Consider the following 23,108-nt stretch of genomic DNA (forward strand, 5'->3'; position numbering starts at 1 on the left):
CAAATTGATTTCTGTGTTTTAAATATAATAATTACCTATTTAACTTGCATGTAATTTATTCGAGAATGCTCGCGTAACTAAGTTCATGCTCGCGTCATTGCTGCTAAAGACTAAGAATATACAGACATAGAATAGACCACCCCTTGCTTTCCCATGGGTGTTGTAAGGGGTGACTAGGAAGTATATAGCCGAGCGATGCAGCAGCAACGACCCTATTAAAACGTCACCAAAAGCCAAAACTGCTGTTGCCAACTTGCGTGCCAAACGTGGCAACTAGTGGCAAAACCTTCTTATGGGGGAAGCTATATTCAGCAGCGGACAATTAACGGCTGATACATGATATGACATAAATAAATAAGATATTGAAATTAAATGTTGTTTCCTATAGCTGAACTGATCTTTAAGGAGAAAGCTTCTATTGTGATTGACTGAGTTTATTATTCTTTTTGTATCTAAAAAATGATATTGACATTAAAGATAATTTTTTTTATACAACTTAGAATGCTTTATACAGCTTAGAATACAACTGCTTCACGGTTGACACACGAATGGGATGGAGGTACTCAAGCAATCGACTTTTGAACAAAGTCTCCCTCTGGTAAAATTACATAAATGAATTTAAAAATTCGCATTCAGGAAGTTCAAATATTCGTGACTGACTGTACTTACACCTTTTTTTTTTAATGTAATTCGCGGTTCGTGGAACTAGTGCTGACGATCTGTATATAAGCGCCTCGAAGTTGAACTATCCCAGGCATTTGCTAACTAAAGTTTGTGCACTAAACATAAAAATAATATATGTTTACAGTAACAAGTTAGCGTTACGATTTAAATATAATAAAAACAATATAAAATACATTTTGCTTTAATTATTTCACGCGTCCAAATAATAGTTTTAGGGTGGGAGCGGATAGAATTTTTAACAGAATCAGCATTATAGTCAAGTAGATAGGAAAACAGAAAAATAGTCGGCCCGATTCTATCTTATGGAGGGTAGAGGGTAACTCGCCTGCGCGGCGCCGTGCCCCTCCCCCGCGCCCCTCCCGCACCCCGCACTCAGTCATAACCGACCCTTGCGGGGGAGACGTCGTTCTATAATATTTTTTCCGCTTGTAAACCAAAAAAATAAACGCAAGTGATCGCAATACAAACCGTGTTTCATAACACAAGTGTTAAGTGTTAACTCGAAGTGTAGTGTGGTGTCCGTGATAGTGAAGGTTGCACTTATGATTTACAATTGAAGTGGATTCGACGATGTGCATCACGTAAGTGTTTTGTATACTTATGTAATGGTGTATTTTTGATTATATATTTCATATATATATACTTCCTTATATATATAACTCAAACTTATATACATTACGTTACTTGTATCAACTATGAATGAAAAAGAGACAAATGCAATCTGAACTGTAATAAAATAAACAATATTTATCACCAAATAATATATGGAAACGAAGATTCACTAGTATCTGATATATTTTTATCGACATATAGCTATATAATGTATAAATATAAAGTGCATTTTGTATACACAAATGAACAATTTATTTACTTACAATTTTAACAATTCCAAAATCTATTCTGTTGACGACTACCTGAAGGATAAATTAATATAACATCTGCCTTTCTCCCCAGGTTATTATACCTAATAAGGCACATATTGTGTTGTTTTTTGTAATGTATAGAATATATTTTATTACAATATGCAATGCAACTATAATAAACAAAATAAAATATATATAAAAAAATATAAATAAACAAAAGATTTAATAAGATATTTGAATTTATTTTGATATTTTTTTTTATTTATTTAATCGACTAAAAAGCTTTACAGTTGCCCAATATGTTTTACCTAAGAATGTATTAGTACAAGAATAAATACTGTAATAAAGTTAACAAATACGAACAATATTATGATAGATGAATATGAAGCAATATATACCAACGTGATATAGGAAATAATATATAATAATGATAGAAATAAAATTATATATCCATATATGTACCATAATGGCCAGCTAAAGACAATCGAAGCGGCTTAGAAATATCTGGAGTCGTGTTAAATACCGGTAATATAATTGTATATGAAAGCACTATTTTTATATATATTTATATATATATGTATATATATATATATATATATATATATATATATATATATATATATATATATATATATATATATTTATTAATATTGATTTAGTTTTTGCTGTTATAATGTTATAGATAGATAGATACTCTTTATTGTTTCCTCCAAAAGATTACAATAGTAAACATATTATAAATATAAACAATTACATATATATAATTATTTTAATAAATAAATAATTTAATTAATTGAATATTAGCATGCCATGGTCGTTATATAATAAATATATATGTTTATATATATATATAAGTATAATATGGTCATAACTGTAATTTCAAATGGGGTATTCAGAGGATGACGTTAATGACGCATTGTTGGTCCATATTCGACTGATAATTTGGAATTCAGATAGAGTTTTACTGAAAAAAAAAAAATCAGTAGGGTTATCAACATTTAATTGAATTTATTAACAATATCTACCATTACTAGATAGTTAATTTATTTAGGCCAGATTAAAACTGACAACCGTTGTGTGTTATTTCAGTCGGAATAGTGAATCACTACTCCGCGGTCTATTTATCATTTATTTATAAGTATACTAGCTCTATCCCGTGGTTTTTCCCTCGTAAATCGCTGTACCATGATGTACTAATGATTTATTTATTATATACTAACAGTATCGCGCTGTTTCGTCCGCGTGAATCCAGGACATAAAATATCCTATGTGCTAAATTGGGATATAACCTACTCGTGTACCAAATTAAATTTATGAAGTTTAGAAGTTTTTGCATGAAAGGGAACCAAACAACCATTCATCCTTCCGCCTTAATATCATACCTTCGAATTTCCGAGTAGGTATACCCGTAATATTAATAGGATCTTTAGAAAGAGAAAAAAAACGGTACAAAAGTTCTAAATCAGTATTTCGGACTGTTAGGGCTCAGCCAACATGTTGACAACTGCAACATGAAAACACTGAAAATTAATTACTTTCATTTTATTATATATACTGAAATATTATTAGTTAACGTTTTATTTAATATTGCACCGGGTTTAAACCCGGTGCTTTGCCCATCTGTAGATATAACTTTTTGTACCCGTAATATTAATAGGATCTTTAGAAAGAGACGGTACAAAAGTCATATGCGTGGGCACCTCTGTCCCACTCCTAAAACACGGCTATAGAACTGCTTAGTGCCAGAAGCCATTTAATTAACAGAATCCTAAATAAATGTAAGTAATTAACATTGCGTTATATAGAAAAAAAGGGGGGTAAAGAGGTTTCTTCAGGGTCGGCAACGCGCGCGTAATACCTCTGGTATTGCAGGCGTTCATAGGCTACGGTAACCGCTTACCATCAGGTGGGCCGTATGCTTGTTTGCCACCACAGTGCTATAAAAAAAACTGTTTTCAATTGTGGCAAACCCAGGTATTGTGTTTTGAAAACAAAATTACTGAACCATTTTTAATAAAACTTCTGTAGAACCAATCTGTAAGTATATCCTTTTAAAACAAAAAGTTTTTTTTCAAATCGGTTTACAATTACTGGAGTTATGAGAAAACAAACATTTAAAAAAACAACCGAATAGAGAACATTGTTCTTGTTGAAAATAGGATTCATTTTTAATCATTTATGTTAAAGATTGTAAAGGTGTTTGAATGTTTATTACTCGATTACTCTTAAAAAGATTTTAGTTAAATTTATTGATACTTGCTTGTACCCGCGACTCTTCCCACTGAGTCGGATTACATTTCTGAACTGGGGTTAAAAATAGCCTATAATCTTTTCCATGTCAAATTATACGTGTATACTAAATTTCGTAATGATTGGTTAAATCGTTAAGATGCCAAGTAACAAACATATATACTTACACATTTATAATACTAACGAAATCCCATGACTTTTCCTTCTTCGCAGTCCCTAACCGCTTTACTCTTCTGCCGCTCTCTATAAGTCGTTTTCAATCATTTTTACACAGTGTAATGCAACTGCATGATTGATGTGCTTTCATAGACGCCCTGCGACATCTCTAACGGCCAGTGATCGGTCGTCCCTCAAATTGGAGACCGGTAGACAGCAGAGCTCGCCAGTTCGGAGGCCGACCACATACTCATTTGTTGCAGTATCCGGCCGTTCGTTTACCTTTGCGTCCACCAAGTACCCTCCGTTCTCCGGCATTCCGCCACCCGTATCCAATAGCGAGGACGGGATACCTTAAATACTGTACCGCAAACCATAAAAAAAATCCCATGACTTTACGTACGTAAAGTTATTTTATATTCTAAGTTAAGGTATAGGTTCGGATAACTTACAACATTGAAATCCGTTTAGTAAATTTTGTATGAAAGATTCACAAATATGCATGCATATATGTATGTTGTTATCTCTCATAAATATTTATATAATTTACGAGTTTTTATATACCGCCATTTACTCTCTCTCTCTGTTTAGCGTAACGGTTGACTGGTAGAGAATACCATCAGGCATTAAATCCGCCCTGTAGACATATTTTAATGTGTATAAAAGTATAAATAAATAAATATAGATGCACCCTCATAAAGTTTCCTATCTAACGTTCTCGTTTGGTATTTTTTGTGTGACAAAGTAACAAATATCCATGCGTATAATAACATCTTCGCAAACATCCCTTTATTATGATCAGTAAAGAAGAATATATACACGCAATGCCGCGGGACACAACTAGTATTATATACGATCCAATCGCAAAGAAAAATCATTTCCTTTTTAATAATACCGATTATACATCTTTATAATAATTCACTTACGGGCTACGCAAAACCCCATAGGTGTTTTATTCTTTGTAATTCCCGGCTATGTAGCGATTAGGGAACGGATAGGAACAGATCTCGGCAATAAATGAAAAGGTTCCACTAAACAATAGGGAAAGGATAACTTTGGCATGATGGGTTTGTTTTCTTTGCTTTTCTCCTATTTCTTAACCAATATTTTTGCTATGTGAAACCGGCTTAGAATAGACCACCCCTTAATTCCACCTTAGAGCGACTAAAGGAGGGCGAGGATTAAGCAGGAGGGTCCCTCTTAAAACATCCTGCCAATCGTGGCAACTAATGGCGAAACCCCCTAAAGGGGATATCTTATGTTCAGCAGCGGATAATTAAAGACTGATATAATGATGGCAAAAGAAAAAAAAGAAGCTTGAGGCATTCGAAATGTGAACATGGAGGAGAATAGAAGGAATAAACTGGGCAGAAAAGCTATCGAATGAGTCCTGTCCTGAAAAGGGTGAATGAGAAACGAACATTAATAAAAATAATAGAGAATAAAAGAGGCGAAATACTGGGCCATCTTATACGACATGATAATTTTTTAAAGAACATAGTAGAAGGAAAAGTAGAGGGCAAAAAAAAGAAGAGGAAGACCGAGGAATAACTACATGGGACAGATAAAAGAAACACTAAGTATCATGTCGTATAGAGAGGTCAAGAATATGGTCTGTGATAAAACTGGCTGGACGAAGATGCATGAATAAGGTAGTAGCACCGACAAGAGGAAACCCTTAAAGGAAAAGAAGACAATGATGATGGTTATTAGTTATCATTAAGAAATTTTTCAATATTTTAATAATTTTAAGTAATTTTAAACATTCCCGTTGTTTATACATATTTTAAACACACAATCGGGATTTAACGCAATGTAAAAGCTTTTACAGGTAAATAGTACCTACATAACTGCTTCTTTATTGCCGACGTTTCGACGTGGATTACACCACGTCGTGGTCACGACAGGACTGAAGTGAGCGGCGTCTTCGTCTGCCAGCTCGTGCATTCTACCACTAGGTATTAATGTATTTACCTGTAAAAGCTTTTACATCGCGTTAAGATCCGAATGTGTATTTAAAACATGTAATAATTTTCTCTTTATAAATATTTTTTCATAGTAATTTTATACTCTATTCTATTGTCGATTAGTTTTATTCTCATATGTATTCACACAATACGCTGTTTTCTATTTGTTGAACAAATTAATCATTTATTAAATTATTGTGATTATGGGTGAGGCTTTGTATAATTGATGAATAAAATAACTAAATTCAATTTAAAACAAGAAACGAATCTACTTGAAAATCTAATGAATATAAATTTTGACGAATAAATCACGAGGTGCGGACTGCTGCCATCCGAGAGGGCAGTCTCATATAACGGCTTCTGCGTTGGTTGGTTAACTTACATAGATTATGGGTTGTTAATTTAAGGAAATTGCGATAGTTACGCAGTAACAGATATTTAGTTATTGGTATCCTATGCTACGTCAAGGTAGCAATACACATTTTTTTATTTCTTTTTAATTTACATATTTATTTATGCTTTTGCACATATTACACGATGGATCTTTTCAGGTAAAAAAAGAATGTTCCAAATCAGTTTAGAACTGGCGGAGTTATGAGGTAACTTAAAAATAAAATACAACGGAATTGATTCCTTGAATTCCTTTGTTTTTTAATTCGGCAAAAAATTTATTATCCATATGAGTATTTCCCTAATCTCATTACTTATACTTCACTCCAAACATGTCTTCAAGAATTTTATTCCTCCCAAATTTCGCTAACAGAATTACCCAAAATTGAGAAAAAAAAACCTCCCAATTTGCAAACATTGGTTCCGCTAGGTCATCGCATTGAGCTCGGCAATTTTCTTAGAAATAATGACAATGTGCTGTTACTAGGAATTAGAACATAGAAGAAAGCACCAATTGAAGGGACCCTTAGGGGTACCACGTTATGTAACACGCATATTGTGTCTGATAGAAATCTTTTTGTTATCGAATATAAATATATTTCGTGTAAATATTCGCGTATATCGTTTTTAGCAACTATTATAACTGTTCGAAGAAATATCAAATAATATTTCCAAGTTCCGAGAACACGTAATAGTCGAGTGCAAGTCAAGTATGACAATTATTTATAGTAAAGGTCTAGTTATATGTTGTTTATATAAAATATGATAGAATATATATTTTTTTATACAACTTAGAATGGCAAACAAGCTGACGGCCCACCTGATGGAAAGTGGTAACCGTCGCCTATAGACATGAACAGTAAGTACCATGGACATAACAGAGTATACTGTTTCGCCCATGATACCCCCCATGCGTTGCCATTCCTGTGGACTCAGGTGTTATTCCTCTATACCCAGTAAATTCACACCATATCCCACTCTTCAAACCGAAACACAGCCATGCAAACACAACTGCTTCACGGTTGAAACACGAATGAGACAGAGGTACCCAAGCAATCGACTTTTGTACAAAGTCTACCTCTGGTAAATATATAGAATATTGAAGTAAATAGCGTTTAAACAGAATAACAATAAAAATATTAACACGAGACGTCCTTTGCCGTGTGACATGTGGCATCCCGGGATCGAATGGGCTACCGTTTCCTTTCCCATGGATATCGTAAGAGGCTAAGGGAACTTAATAGTCAAATGATGGGCAGCAGCATTACCAAAGCCTAACTGCGGTTGCCAATTTGGCTACCAAGCTTGGCAACTACTGGCAAAACTCTCCATATATGGGAAGCCTATTAACGGTTGATATAATGATAATAATGTCCAGTTGTCAAGTTTTTTCAATCGATATTTTTTTTAAGAAAAATGTTCCGATTATTTTCCTTATCAAAGGACCGTTATCTTTTCATTACTAGTGGGTGTCGTACAAAAATTGGATGCCTCTGTCCCGTTCGTGTTTTTGCTGTGCTTTCATGGCTGTATTTCGGTTGGAAGGGTGGGATATGGCAATAATATTCGATATAATAAGTTATGTTAAAACAACGTAACTTGAATTTACATATCGATAAATATATCTAAAGCTGTTACGTCAATCACTAAGTTCGGTACTAGAATAATTTTGACTTTTAAAAATGGAATAGTTTTACTTAAGATTCTATTTTTAAATTCAATTAAAAATTGAAACTAAAGTAAGATATTCTATTTATTGGTTGATTGTTTTGAAAGTCTTGTATAGAAACAAATTTAAGCACACTTTAGCAGGAATGATAGTTACTTTGAAAATGTAACTTCTCTGGAAAGTAGCTTGTATCTGTATGTGAAAAGGATCGTCAATTTGCTCCTATATAAGCGTCATGCGTTATTAGCTATATGTATATCTATGGATATAAGTATCAGCAATGCATCTCGTTGTTTATTCGTGTATATTAATAATTGAAATCTCTTTTTTATGCAGCAATATATACTTATAATATTACTGTGTAATTTCAGCATGGAATAAGTCCCCTTTCCTTTTACGTGGGTGTCGTAAGAGACGACTAAGGGATCTTAATGGTCGAGGACTATACAGTAGCATCCCTCTTAAAACATCACCTAAGCCTAATTGCGGTTTTGAACCCACCTGCCCAGCGTGGCAACTATTGGTAAAATCCCCCTTATAGGAGAGGCCTATGTTTAGTAGTAGACAATTCAAGACATTGCTGATGTGATGCGTACGATGATACTTGTAAATTATACATGACTGAAACGCGAAATTCCTAACTAAACCTTCCACGTGCTAAGTACTTTTCTAATTACGCCACGAAAACTTTGTATCAGCTGGCAAATTTTTGAATCTCGTTTTGCTGACATTAATATTAATTTAGATGCCATTTACTGAGTTATAAATTAAGTAATGGCTCCTTTTCCTGCATTATATAATATCTTTCCAGAGGGAGACTTTGTACAAAAGTCGATTGCTTGGGTGCCTCTGTCCGTGTTTCAACCGTGAAGCGGATGTGTTTGCAAGGCTGCGTTTCGGTTTGAAGGGTGGGATATGGCGTGAATTTACTGGGTACAGAGGAATAACACCTGAGTCCTCAGGAATGGCAACGCATGGGGGGTATCATGGGCGAAACAGTATACTCTGTTATGTCCATGGTACTGCTCATGTCTATAGGCGACAGTTACCACTTTCCATCAGGTGGGCCGTCAGCTTGTTTGCCATTCTAAGTTGTATAAAAAAAAACTTATTACTATAAAAATTATTTAATTATATCTATTTTAAATAGATAGATAAATAAATATATAATTTATTTGCAGTACTAACAGCACACAAACAAAAACAGAAATAGACAAAAATACACAGTAAACAGAGATAAAAGAATGCGTATACAAAAAAAAAAGAGCAAAATCCATCTACGAATAAACAATTTTTACATGAATTTATTCATTTATTAATGAATAATTCAACGAATGCATGACTAACATTAGAAGTTTAATGTTAAAATCTGAATCTCTGCATTGAACCGAGTCGCGTGCAAATATTTGATTTGGAACTTGTTCTTAAAATTTTACATTAAAATAGGCTTTTAAGTGAATAAAAACATTTTTCAGTAAATCAATTGTAAAGTTACTCATAAAATTTTTTGTTTATCAGACCTCTGTATTCTGTCGGTAATGTATTATATATTTAACTGCTAAGTAGGTACAATTTCTGTTGTATAATGCCAATCTATGTCGAAGTACTATAAGTAATATCTCTGCAATTTTTCTCTTTAACAAACATCTTTAATCTTTCTAACAATTTGTACAGTGTTTATAAACAAATTTACATATTTCGAATATGTACAGACATGGATTTTACCCTTCATTCGTGTGCTAAGGTAACACAAAGTGGTCATAACTTAGTATATTTCTTTGCCCTCCAAAGAACAAAACACTGATATTCTGTTGTAGCCAAAAGCCTATCTGTTGTATAGTTAGTTGTAAATTTAAATAGTAAAAGATTTGTTTAGTTCACAGTGAAAGATATATTTTTATATAAATAATTTTTAAAATTTAAACAATTAAATAAATTCTATTTTATATTTATTAAGTGTAAATTTTATAGTAAAAAATATCCTATTAATATTATAAATACGAAAGTTTGTAACGATGGAATGACGGATGTTTGTTACTTTACCAGAGGGAGACTTTGTACAAAAGTCGATTGCTTGGGTACCTCTATCCCATTCGTGTTTCAACCGTGAAGCAGTTGTGTTTGCATGGCTGTGTTTCGTTTCATAATAAAAATTTGAAGGGTGGGATATGGCGTGAATTTACAGGGTACAGAGGAATAACACCTGAGTCCTCAGGAATGGCAACGCATGGAGGATATCATGGGCGAAACAGTATACTCTGTTATGTCCATGGTACTGCTCATGTCTATAGGCGACGGTTACCATTTTCCATTAGGTGGGCCGTTAGCTTGTTTGTCATTCTAAGTTGTATAAAAAAAACTTTTTTACGTAAAATCTAATGAACGGATTTGAATTTAATTTGGAGGATACTGTATGTAGTGTTTCACGCAAGTGGAGCAAATATATATAGTTAATAGTGAATAGACCTCTAATGTTTAACTTCAAACCTTATCACATAGCTACTAAAAAAAATGTTGCAAGTAAAAAATATACTAATAATCATAATGGCTAAGGGAACAGTTAGAGGCATTCGTCGGCTGTGTACTTTGTAATAATTATTAAGAAAAAACCGTTCTTACTTAAGTCTGTACATAAGTTATAAGCTTGTTAATTTTTTAAAATACTACTTATTTCAGTACTATATATACTTAATTTGTTTTGAAACTCACAGTTATTATGAGATTTCGTTTGTGAATTAACTACTAATTACTTTTTTTTTTGTAATTATTTAATTATAAAAAATAAATTAATTAACTAACATATCAGTGCAAAGTTGAAACTGGTATATACTTTTTATTTATTTATTTTTGCTAGGGAATTCTGTTTCCCTAAGTCTGACAGCTATTTACGCTTCGCTTCTGAGGGCCTACCATGAAATGTTTTCCGAAATTTCAAATCGATACGAAACAGAAATTTGATGTTAAAATTTCATAATACATGGCGTTTGGAAATATTAAAAATGTTAAAATATTGTTCCTTTTGACTTTTATGATAGGATGTATGACGAACGAAATGTTAAACTCTATTTATTGGTCCGATTTTGGTATAAACAAAAACACGAAATTGAGTCCGAAATTTCGGAATTTCATTTCATGGTAGACCCGCTGGATCCTAAGCGTAAAGGTGTTTTTATGTTTTTTTTTTTTTATTGTAGATTTAATATTGTTTTCATTTTTAAATATTCTTATAAGGTAGGTATATATTAGGATATTTTTGTCACATTTTAATGGATATCAAGTTTCTAACATACTTTACAAGATCAACATACATGTCATCGGATGTGACTTTTTAAACGAAATAATGATGACGAATGAAACAGATGTAAACACCGTCAAACATTAAAGAAACAAGTTTCAAATTACCGTTACCTTTGTATAAAACAGGATACTTATCGCCTTTGTCGGCGGTTCAGGATAAGGGCTTCATTAGTGACAATCCTGATATATTGGTACGGATGGCAACCCTAGTCACTGTAGATAAATTGGGGTGGGGGTGGAAAAAATGCCTTTGTATCCCTCAACGCCCTACCCACCACCCTGAGGCTTACTGGTGCGCTATCTTCGGGTATTTGCGGCGATGTTAAAGGGTGAATTTATATGTACCGAACATTGATACACGAGAGATCTAAGATTCACATGCTCATATTAGTGAGCGCTTAAAAGTATCCTGAATCGAAGTTAAACAAATAGTTAACATAGATTATGAGTGAAGTATAAAAGTCTATGTCTTGATATTATATTTTACTAGTTACTTGCCCTGGTTACATGATGGTACAAATAAAAAAATGAGACTATCTTCTGTCTCTCTCTGTCTCTCTTTTTATATAAAGAGAGAGAGAGAGAGAGAGAGAGAGAGACAGACCCTTTCTTAACTCAATTTTTTTCTACTTTTTCATATATTTTTTTCAAACATTTTCTTTCATAGAAACTTTAGCCTGATAATTACAAACACGATAAAAAGAGAATTAGCCAAATTGGTGTAACCGTTCTGAAGTAAAACGCTTGAAAACATTCGGCAATTGATTTTTATGTAATGACACAGTTTTATTAAAAAAGTAATAGGACGGCAAGAAATAAGCGCAAAAAGGTTTTTAAATGTGCCCTATTCTTAGTATTGTTCTTTAGTTTTCCATTGTATATTTAGGATTTTTTTATGTACCAACAAACGAAATATGATCCATTTCCGAAAAGAATAGTTTTTAGGGAATAAAATATAAGGGAAGTTGAACACTTATCGTAAAAATGAACTCTTGTCCCAAATATTATATTTTTTCTCAAAAATGTTTTGATATATTTAACAACAAAAGTAATTAATTTAATTTTGGCTGTTTAAAAATTGTACACTGCTGTATCCGCTGACATTGATGCTCCTTTCCACTTTAGGTTTGCTGGAAGAAAACTCTATCAGAGTTAAGCTCGCCTTTGTACTTTTGTTTATCTCTGTCATACTTTTATAACTAATGTGTACAATAAAGTATTAAATAAAAATAAAAAATAACAAAAGTCACTAAACAATTAGAAACGATAGTTGTTACACTAAAATTTGGTTAAGAGCATTATATTTTCATTGTCGTTTTTTAATTTCCCAACGTGCATCTAGAGTTCTTTATGTATCAATGTTACAAAAGACAATTTTCACTAATAGATCTCATTGCCGTAGTCGAGCTCCTGATGGGTTCCGTTTAGTTATTCCGCTAAGTAAACAACAATCACGCCTTTTCTTAGAAACAGTTGTTATGTAATGTAAACAATTCTGGTTAATTATTGTATTGTATGTAACATAACTACAAGTGTGTTATTTTGCAGGCAAATAAAAACAAGGGATCGAGTTATATAAATATGCTGATTTTTAGCTTCAATTGGGTGTAAATTTTTTTGATGGAATCGTGAAACTTAAGACAAGTTATGCTCATTGTAATGTCCAGACTGATAGCGTGTTGGACCGGATGGTTGGGCTCCCTATAATATGATTGGGCATGACGATGGCTAGTTTATCCGTCACACTCGTAAACGGGCGCTTCTAATAGGGACTGATCTGTTTAAGAATTTTATTATTTCAGGCATTAACTGTCCATTGCTGAATATAACGTTTTCCCATAAGGGGAGTTTAGCCAGTTGCTATGCTTGGCAAGCGGGTTGGTAACCGCAGTTAGGCTTTTATAGATGTTTTAAGATGGACACTGCTGCCCATCCCTCCACTTAAAGCTTCTTTACTCGCCTCTTACGACACCCATGGGAAAGGCAGGGTGGTCAATTCTATGCCGGGATCTGCATGGCGACTGTTCGACAATACTGTGACTGATTGTAGTTTTTTATTAAAATGAAGTTGTAAGAGACATTTTATATATCATTCTCATTTTTTTCGTAAATTGAAACTTTTATTAAAAAAATACAACAGCTGAGTTTTTTGCTGTATATTCTCAGCTGAAACTGTACACGGAACTGAGCGGTAGATTTATAAAAAAGTGACTATTCAAAAATGCTCGTATTTAGGTTTATTTTAAATTTATTTCTGTTTTATTAATTTTAAAAATACTAGTACATTTTACTTTTAAAAATCTGTCAAGAGTACCTCTGTCACACTTATATTACTACTGTAGTTTTGCTTCCTATATGTATGTCAATACTATATTTCGTAATGTTTACCATAGTTTTTATGTATAAATGTATATATATATATATATATATATATATATATATATATAACTATTTCGTTTAGGGTTTTAATTTAAAGATCAGGATTTGGTAATAAAATTACAGGGTATAGAGGCGCAACGTCTTAGTTCTCGGAAAAGTTAACTCTTGAGGGTTACAGCTCATATGTAGTCTTTCGTGTTTTTCTATCTTCATAATGGTACTAGTTTTTGTTTTTTTTTTTTTTTTTTATTATTATTTAGTTTTCTGCCCGTTCATACCCATAAGCTTTAGAACTAGGAAAACCAATGATATAAATATTTTCTAGATAGCGTAACATAATAAAAACATACGTAATTGTAATTTTTTAAATTAAATATTCATGAATATAAAAACTGCATTCACTTTGCATTGTAATAGTTTATGTGTTACGTCTAAAATAGCATATATATAGACAGAGAGATAAAATTTCTTAAAATTGTTATTTTTGTCTTCTATTTGTTATTTTTGTTCTATTTGTTATTCTAATTGTTATTTTCGGTTCTAATAAGATCTTTCATTCCAATTTTCTTTAAATATTGTCCTATGTATAGACAGCATCTACTTATACAATTGTATTAGTAGGATGCGTTGCTTTCTATGTTTTTAAAATAGTATATAATTATTTTTATTTAATAAATAAATTAATATTAATACTAATTACTGTGCATAATTTAATAATAGTGCTAACGCTCACCAGATGCATGTCTATAAATAAATAAACTAAATGTTATAATAAAAATCAGAATATAGATTTTACACTGCCAATTATATTTTGCAGTTTACAATTTGCAAATTACGTTAATCCGTGGAATATTTAATTAATTAGTATTCCACGAAGTTAGTGAGAGCTTTGTTTGTAGCTTAACTGTAGTGCATTCATACCTGGATGAATGTGATATGTTGTGTGTACATTAAAATTTATAATACATTAGTTATTTTACAGAACTAGGTGTTTTGTTAAAAAAAAAAAAAACTCATTTTCAATAAGTATTCGCAATTTGTGCGCCATATGGTTAATATCAAAACTCCCAGTAGTGACCTATTAATTTGCCAGAAGGTGCCTCGGTTAGAGACAAAACGTGTGTGGATTGAATGACGGTAGGAGATGGATGGAATGTGGAAGGTTGCAGAAATTCTGGTAATAATAATAGTAGCAAATAATAGTTTTCGAGTGTCAGCAATGGCACGTATACTAATGGTAACGGAATTAAACAAAATCATTCTAATCAATAAACTATCATCTCTTTTTATACAATTTTTATCAACAACTTTTTCATATTACTGGAAGAAACTGGAGATAGCTCGCCTTTGTGCACTAGTATGTTTGTTTTTTTTTTTTTGTCAATAAAGAATGGAAGAAAAATAGTGGCAAACAAGCTGACGCCCACCTAATGGAAATGAAACGTCGCCTATAGACATGAGCAGTACCATAGACATAACAGAGTATACTGTTTCGCCCATGATACCCCCCATGCGTTGCCATTCCTAAGGACTCAGATGTTATTTCTCTGTACCCTGTAAATTCACGCCATATTCCACCCTTCAAATCGAAACACAGCCATGCAAACACAACTGCTTCACGGTAGAAACACGAATGGGACAGGGGTACCCAAGCAATTGACTTTTGTACAAAGTCTCTCTCTTATCCACAGCTTCACCCATATAACAGGATATGTATAACTAGATGATGTCTGTACATAGAAGATTTTTAAGAAATAATGGTAGAATATGAATATAAAACGGTAATGAAATTTCTTTGTCTGATTGTTTATTTGCATTTTTGTTGCGGCATTACGCAAAAAATGCTGCATTAAATTAGAAGCGGTTTTCACATATATATTTGATGGAAAGTAACCATCACTTATAGATAAGAACAGTACCATGGACATACAGAGTTTACTGTGTCGCCCATGATACCCTTCATGTGTTGCCATTCTTGAGAACTGTGTTTTTTTGCTGGGTGAAAATGGTGTGGTAACCCCGCCTGCGCTAACGGGATACGCTGGCGGAGCACCAGTGAAAGGTGATAGATGAGAATGAAACAGGCCAGTTAGCCCATCATGATGAATTCATCAGGAATTAATCAGGATTCTCAGTATCCATTACTAATAATCCCTTTTCCCCCTGAGAACTTTGTTATGCCACTGTACCCTGTAATTTTACTGTCCTTTAAACTGAAACACAGCCATGCAAACACAACTACTTCACGGCAGAAACTCGAATGGTACAGAGGTACCCAAGTAAACAACTTTTGTATAAATTCTCCCACTGGTAAATGTATAATAAGATATTATTTTGCCCTTGTTAACAAATGTAACTATTCAACAATCAGACTGTTTTCACTAACCCCTCTTGAGATTAAAGTTGATCATTGTTTCGGTTAAGTGGTTAAACACAAAACAGGATTTAACTGAATATTTTAGTTTTCAAATTTCTCTTATATTATTTAACTAGCTATACACCGCTGCTTCTCAAGCATGAATCAATACATAAGGTATCCTATGTACTAAGTTAGGATATAATTTACCCGTGTATTAAATTTCATTCAAATCCGTTTAGTAGTTTTTGCGTAATGTTTATATTTTTGATTGGAATAATTCTTACGAGAATTCTAGAATATTCTTTTTTTTTATGCCACTGAGGTGGCAAACAAGTATACGCTTCAGCTGGTGGTAAGCGGTTACCGTAGCCTATGAACGCCTGCAATCCTGAGGATATTATGCGCGTGTTGCACTTTGAAGAAACCTCTTTACCCAATTTTTGATGAATCCCATGCTGTAGTCTCTTGGAAAAACCTCGACAGGGAGCTCATTCCACAACCTGAGTGTTCGTGGGAGGAAGCATCCTTGAAATACGAGTATGATAGAGTAACAAAGGTTCATCCATTCATTGATCCTTACAAATTTTCGCATTTATAATCCTAGCTGTATCCCGCGGTTTCGCCCACGAGAATGAGTACATAAAATATCCTGTACACTAAGTTAGGATATAACCGACCCATGTATCGAACTTCATTCAAATGATTCCAAAAGTTTTTGGATGAAAGCGTACCAAACATACATCCATCCATTCATTTCGCATTTATAATGTAAATAGAATTATTTTACTTAGTTATTTTTGATAAGTTTTCATTAATATACACTAACAGATTTAAATCACAAGGGTCAATGGATGACAATGAAATGGTTACCCTGTCTGCGCTAACGGTATACACTGGCGGGGCATCAGTGAGGGATGATAGGTGAGGATGAAAAGGTTGGTCAATTAGCCCACCGTGATGAATACACCTGGAATTCAGCATGATGGTTTCCAGGGGGAACCACGTGGAGTTCCACATGATAGAGTATAGTACTAGTAGAAGGGACTGATAGTCCGCATTACTAACAATCCCTTCCCCCAAATCACGAGGGTCTCACGAGAATTCTAGAATATTCTGTGACATTCATAGCGCATTTTAACTTACAGTTACCACTTGCTAGCGGTGGGCTGATGGGTTATTTACTATACCAAATTGCAGTACAGAAGCTGTGGCTCAAACTCGCTGAGCGGTTGAAATTGGTAATTTCTTACAATCTTTGAATTCAATATTTATATTAATAAAATAATAATACATACAATATTTATTATAATAATATTACGTATATTGTTGCATCAATTATTAACTGTCCACTGTTGGACATAGCCTTCCCTATAAGGGGAATTTTGCCAGTGATTTCCACGCTTGGCAGGTGACTTGGCAACCGCAGTTAGGCTTTTGGTGATGTTTTAAAGAGGACGCTGATGCTTATCCCTCTACCATAAGCTCTCTTAGTCTCTCTTACGATACTCACGGGAAAGAAAAGGGTGGTTTTTTTTTTATGCTGGGACCTACACGGCTAAAATATAGATAATCTATACTTATAATAAATCTGTAGAGAGGTCAATTCTGTACATGAAATATATTTCCAAAATAACTATCTGGGGGTGATTAGTGATCGATACTGATGCTAAAAATGCAATCAGTATAATTTTTGTCTGTCTGTCTGTATGTTCGTTATAGAAACAAAAACTACTCGATGGATTTTAACGAAACTTGGTACAATTATTCTTCATATTCTTGGGCAGGTTATAGTATACTTTTCATCACGCTACGATCAATAGGAACAGAGCAGTGAAGGGAAATGTTGGGAAAACGGGAGAAGTTACTCCATTTTTAAGCTTTCGTCGCGAGTGCAGCCTTAATGGCCACTTTTTAAAATATAAAAATGTCCACCCGTGCGACGCCGAGACCGGCCGCTAGTAATAATATAATAATATATTATAAGAAAGGTATTCCATTCAGAATATAAACACTGAAACGTATAAAGAAAAATACATGTCACTTCTACCTAGAAATGTATTCTTATGACATCTTATGTATTACAATATGTTCTTTTTGGCGCTGGTGTATTCTCATTTATTTTCCATATCTCCTTGAGCGTTAAAAATCTATTTTTATACAGATACGTCTCTAGCTTTGTTCATATTTCTAACCTTGATACCCATTTCCAACCATTTCCTGATACTCTTGTTTTCTATTTTACTGAACTAGGTTTTTTTTTTTGATGGGTGAAAATGCTATGGTTATCCCGCCCGCGCTAACGGGATACGCTGGCGGAGCACCAGTGAAGGGTGATAGATGAGAATGAAAACAGGCCAGTTAGCCCATCATGGTGAATTCATCAAGAATTAACCATGATAGTTTCCAGGGAGAACCGCGAGGAGGTCGACCTGGTTGGGTATATTGCTAGCAATGGGATTCTTAGTCTCCATTACTAACAATCCCTTTCCCCCCTGAACTAGCTATTACCTTGTGGAAGGATTCACTGGTTATGTCATTAAAATAATTTAATTTAATTTAATTAATATATGTATGTGTGCGACTGCCAACACACGTAAATGGACTACTATTATTATTACCAGAAGTTCTACAACCATCCATACTAGGCGTCAATCACCGACCGCCATTTCGTCCACACACATGTTGTGATACGTGTTCACCTTTAAACGAGGCAACTTCAGGCAAATTAATAGATCGCTGCCCGGTTCCTTTGCAGTGCATTATTACTTAAGTTCTTAATATTAAACATAGCTACTTAGCTAAGTTATATAATATTCTTTTTCGAATATTCTATTTCATTTCAAGTAGGTAAGCAGTACGTAGTTTTCCCTTGAGGTGGCATTAGCTCTTTATGTGCTGAATAATATAGTACTTCGTGACGAGATCGTCTTCATATTTTTTTTAGCATAAGATGTTTTTTTTTCCACTTTGAAATAAATAAGGCACAAGGTTGTTTACTATATTACATGTATCACAATTGGGTCGATTCTGAGGTATCATTTATTTAAATCTATGTTTTAAAATTAAAATTTCAACTTGATATCGTAGCAAAACCTTTAAGGATCAATATGAACTAATATTTTATAATATTCAGATATGGGGGGGGGTTTGTTAATTATGCGGACTATCAGTCTCATTGTTAGCAATATGCCCAAAACGGTCGGCCTCCACGTGGTCCTCCCTGGAAGCCATCGTGCTGAATTCGCCTATAGACATGAGCAGTACCATGGATATAACAGAGTACACTGTTTCGCCCATGATACCCCCCATGCGTTGCCATTCCTGAGGATTCAGGTGTTATTCTCCTGTACCCAGTAAATTCACGCCATATCCCACCCTTCAAACTGAAACACAGCCATGCAAACACAACTGCTTCACGGTAAAAACATGAATGGGACAGAGGTACCCAAGCAATCGACTTTTGTACAAAGTCTCCCTCTGGTATATAAACTCCCGTGTATAAACCCTTCAATGTTTCGCCACATACGAGTAAATCACGACCACCGCCAGGGGGCGTATGGTTAGGGGAAAACTAATAGAATGCAATCTGCTTATTTCCGAATATACAATGTCTTTTTCTTACGAGTCGTAGTGTTGTATTGTTTGGTATAGATTAATCGATAGTCTGGTAATATAGTCGATAATATTTTATAATTGTTTATTATTTTTATTACAATACCCGTTAACTATCCATTGCTGAACATCGGCTTTCGCCTATTGGGGAGGTTTTGCCAGTAGTTGTCATACTTGACAAGAAGGTTGGTAACCACAATTAGGCTTTGGTGATGTTTGGTGATGAAAGAGTGACACTGTTACTCATCGACCATTAAATTCCCTTAGTCTCCTTTTACGACATTCATGGGAAAAGAAGGGGTGTGACCACATGTCTTTATAATCGATTACTGACCATTATTAGATTTTAAATCACTAAGAACTAAATTTTATCAATTATTCTTGTATTTTGCTTGATAGAACCCGAAACGAGGGTATCCGCAAAAGAATCAAAATAACCGACTTAGCAAGACAGATAAGCAAGCTTAAGTGGCAATGGGCTGGTCACATAGCTTGAAGAGCCAACGACCGATGGGGAAGCAAGGTTCTTGTGTCCGCGTACGGGCAAACGTAGTGTAGGATGGCCCTCACTAGATAAAATAACGACCTGAAATGCACTGTAGGGAATGAGGTGGCTCAAGACCGTTCTTTATGGCAGTCTATAAGGGAGGCTTATATCCTGCAGTGGATGGATAATGACTGAAATTATGGCGATGATGATAATGATTGATAGAAATTAGCGAGTATTGGAAAATTATATCGATTATATATAAATTAATCAACAGGATTGTTTTAACTAGCTGTCGATACAATCGTTAATATATCGATAAGACATTATATTTTCTATCGATTATAATATTTCTATATGTATTTTCGACAATAATCAAAGAAATTGCTTAAATTTAATCAGTACTGCGATTTAATTGATAAGTCATTTGATTATTAGGTTTTTATAGATGAACAATGTCGATTAATGGAAAAATCGTTTATTGGGCAACACTAGCGAACGAGAAAGAGACAGTACGTGTTTGTAGTATTGTGTTTGTATAAAGCAAGGGAGAGAACCCGGCCTCTGCTGTTGATGTCCCGATTTGTAGTTATTTGCCTTTATGATGGGATCTCCGTAGTCATTGGATACACATCTCACATGAACGCGTTCTCGTTATGGAAATATCAGCTGTCGTATAACTAGTTTACTTTACTAATCAATCCATCGGTACGTTAATAATCGAGTCGAATTCGAGTGAAAATCTGTAATGTCTCTATTGGCGACCAGCTGATGTAAACTCTTTAGATATTATTATACTTTTTTATACACATATACTTTTAAAATGTTCTTATTATTTGTAATTTCAATTTTATATTTTTTGACACATTAACTAATACGACATACGACTAATATGACGGTCTTTGACTAAAAATATCAATGGTATATATTATTTTGCATTATTTCGGAGACTATTACGGAGCGGTGGACTGTGATGAGATGATGAAATGATGTAGACATGGAGTTTAGTAGCGAAAAAAATGTATTACCAGAGGGAGACTGTGTACAAAAGTCGATTGCTTGGCTACCTCTATCCCATTCGTGTTTCAACCGAGAAGCAGTTGTGTTTGCATGACTGTGTTTCGGTTTGAAGGGTGGGATATGGTGTGAATTTACTGAGTATAGAGGAATAACACCTGAGTCCTCAGGAATGGCAACGCATGGGGGGTATCATGGGCGAAACAGTATACTCTGTTATGTCCATAGTACTGCTCATGTCTATAGGCGACGGTTACCACTTTCCATCAGGTGGGCCGTCAGCTTGTTTGCCATTCTAAGTTGCATAAAAAAATGTATAATTCAAGATTGTGTTCTATAAAAAAACACCGACTTCAATTGTGACAAAACCAGTTATTTTGTTTTAAAAACTAAACTACTAAAAAGAATTTAATAATATTTCTATGGGAGCAGTCTGTCAGTATTATTATTAAGCTTAAATTATATATACTTAAATAATACCTCCATACAAATTTAACAATTAGCTGACAAAAAGATGACCCGTTTTTGAGACTCAATGCTCTATCTATATAATCTAAGCCTTTCAGATAAAAGATAATTTTCCAAATATGTTCACAAATGATGAAGTTGTGAAGTAACAAATATGAACAAGAAAAAAAAAACAAACGTATTGAAAACCTCCTTTTATGATGTCAATGGAAAATGTACCGTATTAATGACACATTTGAAAATGGGCAGAATTTAGAATAATGCTTTACTGTTTATTCTCTGAACATCAAACGTAGCTACATGTCGATAACACACGGATGTCTATCAAAGCTGAATTACGGTTACCTTTCAACGGGGAAATAGCTATTTAATAAATTATCAGAACCAGGTGTTGTTTGCCCGGAGTCCATTATGTACGGTAAATGCGATGCTCTTTACTTTGTTAAGTGTTTAATTGTGAAAACAAATGCGAGTTTTAATGTACTTACCTATACCAGCCGTATGGTCCTTGCATAGAATGGATCATCCCTTCCTTTCTAATGAGTAACGTAACAACATTTTTTTTGTTTTGTTGCTTTTTATTTTCATTCTTTTATCTCTTTTACTGTGTATTATGTGTATGTTTATATTATAATTTGTGTTTTTTTTTATACAACTTAGAATGGCAAACAAGCTGACGGCCCACTTGATGGAAAGTGGTAACCGTCGCCTATAGACATGAGCAGTACCATGTACATAACAGAGTATACTGTTTCGCCCAAGATACCTCCCATGCGTTGCCATTCCTGAGGACTCAGGTGTTATTCCTCTGTACCCTGTAAATTCACGCCATATCCCACCCTTCAAACCGAAACACAGCCATGCAACACATTGTGTGTGTTAGTAATGTAAATAAATTATCTATCTATCTATCTATCTATCTAAGGGGTTTACATCATTATTTCACAAAATCTTATTATGTCAATTTTGAGTTCAATCAATATTTCACAAAAAATGCGAAATACATAAAAACGTTCATAAAACTTTTATTAATAATTGTGTATGAATATTTTTGTTTTCTTTTCTTTTTATAAGCAACGATTTTATCTTTAATAACTTAATTAATAAAAAAATATCAATAAAGTTCTTAAACTAAGTTATAATAATAAATACTTATGCATAAATTTACATAAAATAACAATTTCCAGAAACATAACGCGAGAAATCTTAGAATTCTAAGTAAGGACTAAGTTAGATTTTATTATTCAATAAAACTTTGGTGTTTGTACTTTAAAATTTAACTTTTGTATTTATAATTAAGTATTATTTAGTTAGTCAAAATTTATCCGGGTATTTCCGCACTTAGTCTCACAATGGAGAGATTTCGCGTGAAAACGTGATTAGTACAACTCAGGTTATTTGGAGAAGGCTAATTTATTTTTATTCGTAGTAATACTTAATCCTTTATTCCATAATAGAGTTAAAAGGATCTGTTAGAATACTAGCGCTATTTATTTATTTATATATATTT

The 23,108-nt window shown here is 33.6% G+C and overlaps 1 protein-coding gene across 1 annotated transcript in view; it reads left to right on the forward strand.

The window, feature by feature from the left end:
• The first annotated feature begins 1,072 nt into the window (after nt 1-1,072).
• The window catches only part of LOC113510013 (uncharacterized), a 92,390-nt gene continuing 70,354 nt past the window's right edge, over nt 1,073-23,108 (forward strand). The window contains exon 1 of the mRNA XM_026893793.3: nt 1,073-1,265. The gene's annotated coding sequence lies outside the window, so the exon portion shown is untranslated. The remainder of the gene's footprint in view (nt 1,266-23,108) is intronic.

The sequence above is a fragment of the Galleria mellonella genome, unplaced genomic scaffold, assembly GCF_026898425.1.
Source record: "Galleria mellonella isolate WM207_F2 unplaced genomic scaffold, CSIRO_AGI_GalMel_v1 utg537, whole genome shotgun sequence".
NCBI classification, from domain to species: Eukaryota; Metazoa; Arthropoda; class Insecta; order Lepidoptera; family Pyralidae; genus Galleria; species Galleria mellonella.